The 6,000-nt window shown below is 38.2% G+C and overlaps 1 protein-coding gene across 1 annotated transcript in view; it reads left to right on the forward strand.

Moving 5' to 3' along the window:
* The window catches only part of GALNTL6 (polypeptide N-acetylgalactosaminyltransferase like 6), a 387,334-nt gene that overhangs the window by 160,212 nt on the left and 221,122 nt on the right, over window positions 1-6,000 (forward strand). The gene's annotated exons all lie outside the window — the stretch shown is intronic.

Genomic DNA, 6,000 nt, shown 5'->3' on the forward strand with positions numbered 1-6,000 from the left:
TTTTTTGACCTACAATCTACACACATTTTTAGTGAAAATGAATATAAGTATGCAAAACCGCAACTGGCATTTGCTCAAAGCAGGCAMTATCTTCCCTGGCATGAAAGGCCAAAGTGATTTGATAAAAATAACTTGTTTTCTCCCGTGCCTGCAACAATCCTCGTCTAGACKCTTGAACTAATTTTACATAGATAAAAATATTCATTCCCATATCTTTTGAAGTTTTCAAAGTATATCGGGATTCTCTTTTTTTTCTTTGCTGCTCTGTACAAAGTAAGTACTGACTATTTTACAAATAAAGTCCGTCCATACATAAAAACATCCAAGTATGTCCATACAACCATCAGTCAAATTAAATGAGTGCTATTAAGAGATGTATAAAAAGATGAGAACCCATAAATCTTATTCATCTTAATTTCTCTCTTGATGTTTATATTTTAAAGCATTTTGCTATTTTGTTGTTTTGGTTTTTGGTTTTGTTCTTTTTTCTGGGGGAGGGGGAAGGAAGTGGGGAGGAGGGTGAGAGGAGAGAAACATCTCACTGTGTTTAGCTTTTCCAGCCTTTCTCAAGAAACAGCATCTAAAAACTGTGTTTCTCACAGTAGAAAACTTGACTTTTAGCTGTATATAAGTTGTTTTTTTTAAAGCCTCATCTGGAAAATCTCCATTAAAAGGCAATRTGAATTTGAGATGTAGAGGATAAATAATTCTGTGCACAGATTCTGGSACAAATATTTTCTGGACTCTTTTTTTACTTAGCCATAACCAGAATCTGATACTTCCCGTGCAGAGGGGAAAAACAAAAAGAAAGAAGGTGCTCTGTGGTGTCACGGTGTAATGCAGGGTGCTCTTGAAACAGCAGTGAGCTGCCTGGATTAGCGGGAACTAAACTGAACTTGGAACTGAATCTGCTCCCTTTTCGAGGGGGTCTAGCCAATGAGTAATGATCTGGAGCTGCAAGGCCATGCGAGGGCTAGTAGGTGTCTGCTGCTCTAGCAGCCTCAGATTTTAATGTGTGAACAGGTTGAGAGCTCCACTAAGCAGAGATACTGTAGGGAAAGCTGAGACATTTCCTGTCAATAAAAGAAATGCTGCTTCATGCATTTATCAAATCACTTCTCTATTCAATCTAATTTCACCACTGTATTAGCAGAACCACCCCTGAGGATAGTGAGAATGCATGATACAAAAAAGCATTTGATTTAAGAAAGAAAATGATTTTTTTAGCTGTCAGATTGGACTGTCCTTCTCCAAAAGGGAGAATATGGTGGCAGTCTAAATTGGTAATAGACCATGTTATATTTATTAATAAAAATAAAATGAAATCCATCTCCATACAAAAAATGGCTAACTTGTGTTCAGCTGTGCTATTGAAGTGCATATTTAAACAGAATTTTTACTTTTTTTACTGCAGCTTGYTTTTCTAATGTTAAAATAAAGAAGATGCATTAGGGAAATTGGGAAATGATGTGCAATATACTTTGAACACAAAGATTGCTTTGAACACAGTGTTTGCATCCCTAGGCCAATCACACACCGACTTCTATATCGGGGAACATAAAAGACTGCTGTGCAGAACTTTATCTGGTAAGAAGTAGGAGGATTGTGTCTCATTCAGAGGATGTCTTTATTCAACCTATGATCTTTATTTCCCTTTTTACTCCCTACTTTTGAAGGGGTTGGGGGAGCTTGTATGGGGCTGCATTCATTTTGGACTTGTGTCTACATGTGCTAAGCAACGTGGTCACTGCCCCCCATAGGATTTTAGCGTTCTATTAAAATACTGCTTTAGTCTAAAGCTACTTAGCAGTTCTTATGGGGAAACAACTATAAAACAAAAAGGAGCCCTGAGTTTGTGAGATGTGTGCAGCCAGCATCGTACTYGATTCTGAATAGAGTATTTTAAGGGTATTAAACACCTGTGATGTTAGGGTTTTCTTTGGTTTTATTTTTAAATGGCAGAATTATGCCCTAAATATTGGAGGCCTGGTAAGCAAGAATGTCTGCAGGTTTTTAGGTTCATGTATTAAAATAAAACCTATTTTTTTAGTAAAGCATTTAAACACAAGGAGAATTCTCATGCCCTGTTACCACAATGTTAGCTCAGGCTTAAATTAAATAGTGTGCATAAACATTTTCATGAATTCTAGCCTTGGTTTGGTGTGCCCATACTGTTTAACCTTAATGAATTGACAAGAGCTAGTATAAACAGTAGTCAAATCTGTCCCCAGCTCTTTCCTACAGATAGTGAGCGGATTATGTTCACTGCTTATTTGGTGTCTGCCAGCCTCTGTGTAGAGATGTCAAGCATTTGCTTAACCTCCTTTATCTTACATGGCAAAGTCATTGTTTTCTACCATGCCTGCTGAAATATAAATAACGTCTGGAGAGAGGGGAGGGAAGAAACTGTAGAAATGTGTTTTCTTGGTTGTTATAATTTCATCAAGCAGCATCCTCTGTCCATTGCTTGCAGAAGTACCGCAGTACTCTTCTCCTGCATGCTCAACTTGGTTTACAGCTGCTGTATTTTACCAACTCTTACTCTGTTCTCTTTATAATTATTGGCAGCTTCACTAATGTGGCTGATCCAGAGCTATTTTTCTGCTGTTAGTATTTGTACCAAGTATGCAGCATTTTGGGTTTTTTTTTTTTTTTTTTTTTTGTCTCATCCTATTCCCTTCCTGTCACAGCTAAAGAAGCAAGTCTGTTCTCCTTCTGCTCTGTGTTCATTTTTTTTTTTCTCATCCTATTCCCTTCCTGTCACAGCTAAAGAAGCAAGTCTGTTCTCCTTCTGCTCTGTGTTCATCATCAAATGAAGATGTTTTTGTGTGGATTGTGTGGATGTCCTTAATCTATCAGTTATCACAAGCTATCAAGCATACTTAAATCCTTCAGGGTGTGTATAGTAACTAGGGYATAGTAATGTCATTGAGTGAGGCTAGAAAAGACCAATTTGCACATCTGATATTCTGGCCAAGCCAGTACTTTTTCCAGTTTTCTGTACTATGTCTGGTTTTTTTTTTTTTTTCATTTTTTATGCTAAAGCCAGAACAGTCAGCAGACTTTTGAATATTCCAGCTCTAAGCCAGAGCKCAGTGAAGGCAATTTTCTGTGGTAATTTAGGAAGGTAGGTCAGTAAGGAGAAGAAAYCTAATGCACACATGATAACTTGTAAAGGTAAGGAGATTAAAATATTTATTTCTGTAAAATCCAAACCCTTTGGGCCTCAGAAAGCTGTACTTCACTGATTTAGCACTCACTTTCCCAGTTCTCTATTTCTCTCCCTCCAAGGCTACTCAACAAGTGCTTGTTTTTACCTGAGTTCTTTTAGAGAAATTGCCCAAGTCCTTTCGAGGTGGATGTGATCAGTGAGGAGCTGATCCCAAGCTAAGCAGGAGCAGCTGAGGGTGAGCATATAAGCAAGCGAGCTGGGGCAAAGACCTGGTGGATCCCAGCGCAGCCCTAAGCCTGGGCTAGTGCTGTAAGTGTGCAGCTTACTAGGCTGTGGGGAGACAGCCCCTGTCACAACTTGTAGTGCACCTCAGGACCACATGAACCAAGTTGCTATTTGTATTTGTCAGACAGTTTTGAACYGTGATATAGTTCTATCTCTTCCTGAGTTGCTCTAGGAAAAACAACAATAATATCCAAATCACACACTTTTCTATGTATGTAATGTGCCAAATGTGTTTTGGCTGTGCACAGTAATAATGCTCCATACTAAGGAGGAAGTGGGGAATCTAACTCTGAAAGTGTTTATGCTGAAACTACGTGTCTTCCAGTCTGTTTTTTTCAGTAGAGGAGAAAATGAAGTGGTGCATTGTGAAATACAGGTGTATCCTGATAACAGGATAACAGATTTCTTCAGTAAAACACACACTCCTGATATAGAGTGAAAGTGAGTTTTATCACAAAAACTATCTGAGCAATGACTTACCATAAGCCTGACTTACCATATATAGATCAKGGAATTTCCGTTCTACTAGTAACCACTTGGATAAATCTTATTATAARCAAATTTTAAAAATTACTTTTGGTATGCTTGGATAGAATACATGCTGAAATAGAGAGGCTGGAAGTTCTATAATATCTTGGGAGTTGCATTTAGGAGTTTATAGTTACTGTATTATGAAACAGATTTGATGTAAATGCACTTTTGTATTTTGAGTAGTACTCTGAATCATCAGCTGCTCTTTTATTATTATGGTTCCTCCCCATATTTTGTATGGAATTCATAAGAGATTCATATAGAATTAGAGTCTCAGATTTCATATTATGTTAGCTTTAGAATCTGGTAAATGCATTTTAAGGCATATTTTAAACTAAAAATGACAAGATACTTTTTAATAATGAAATAACATAAGTAAATAGTACTTCATTATACAAACTATTTTTTTTTCTTGTTAGTAGTGTTAAATATTTTCATTAAGGCTTAAAAAGTTGTAATTATATATACAGAATTTGAGTTAAAATAAATATTTTATCTGACAAAAAACTTCTAAAGCTGTGCAACTACAGCATTTTCAATGGCAAATGCTATGTTTTTAATGTATTTGTATAATGTATTATAATGTATAATGTGCAATGTGACCTACTTAGAGCATTAAAGAGGCCTGTAGCTTTTTGTGGGTGCTCCTGGGTGCTCCTCTGCACTTCCTTCCTTCCTCCCTCCCTCTTGCAGCTGGTCCCCATGAGCTGGGGATCGGGTGGCTGCTGCTTATTAGTTGTAGGGGGGAAGTTGTCTTTCTCTAGAAGCACTTAGGTGAAGGAGGCTTGCTCTTAGTGCTGATCCTGGAGGGAGGGATGCAGAGAGTTTAAAACCTGATCTTTAGCTGTAGAGCAAGGTGTAGCCTGTGGAGAACCTGAGAGGCACCCAGGGCTTAGCAACTCTCAGCATTTCATCTTTTGTAAGGACAAGTGGAGATTTTTATGTTTTAACTTAATTTTTAACAAAGTGGTGARATTTGTTCTCGCTCCCTGACTGGAAGCTAGAGGTGCAGTTGCCGGAGGCGGGTGTTAAGCGAGCGACATGACAGACAACGAGAAGTAGCTCAGGAATGAGAATCTGRAACGAAAAACCTGTGCTTTGCCAGGGAGCAAACGGATGATTTCTTTGGGGGAACTGGAGTGACTGGTTTCTGAAAGGCAGTCAGCAGTGAGAGGTGCCAAGTGCACCTGGCTGGGCCCCCACAGCGCGAGGTGTTTAAGGAGCCCAGAGCAAAAGATTTGGCTTCATCACAATTTGTTCTAGAAAGCTGAACACRCTGAACTTCAGCACTAAAGCTGCTTTTGGAAATGGTGAATGGTGGAGAGTGCTCTGCCTGCTGAAGAGTAGAGAAACTGAGTCATCGGCCCAAAGAGGTAGWGCTGAGACTAAGTCTGCAGCTCGCGTTTTTGCTGCTAGAACTTGATTCTGATGCAAAGGGTCTTATTTAGCTTAATTTGCAATTTGAAATTTTGATGTAAAACAAGGCTGTGGGCTGCATGTGTGTCTGTGAAGAAGGGAAGCCAGTGAGTTGGGTGAATTCAAAGGGACTTCTGATGCCCTTTTTTTTTTTCTTTTTTTTACATCTGCTTCATATTTTTGTATTGGAAGTAATAGGAATGTTACTTTACTGATAAGTTACTTTACTATGGACTAAGTAGAACACAAACAGCAAACATAGTGTTTTTGTTCTCCCCTTCCATGCCTAATTATAATTTATTTAAAGCAAAATAACAATATAGCATTGTACGCTGCATACAAGAAACTGTTGGTAATGGCTGAGCTGTTTATCCAGAAACCAGAGATTGAGATGTGTGCCTAGSTACAAAGGAGTCTAGGGTTCAAATCTTGTATTCCTTGAAATTGCATTTGAGGAATTATTAAAGAGAAGTTTAATGTCATTATTTTCCCTCTGTTAAGGGTTCTGACCTCAGTATTGTTAGTAAATCTAGCTCTTTCATGTCAAAGCTATATATTCTTGCAGCCTTGTGGATACCGAATTTAAAATTCAAAAA

This window comes from Nothoprocta perdicaria, unplaced genomic scaffold, assembly GCF_003342845.1.
Source record: "Nothoprocta perdicaria isolate Ctin4 unplaced genomic scaffold, notPer1 scaffold_56, whole genome shotgun sequence".
In the NCBI taxonomy this organism is placed as follows: domain Eukaryota; kingdom Metazoa; phylum Chordata; class Aves; order Tinamiformes; family Tinamidae; genus Nothoprocta; species Nothoprocta perdicaria.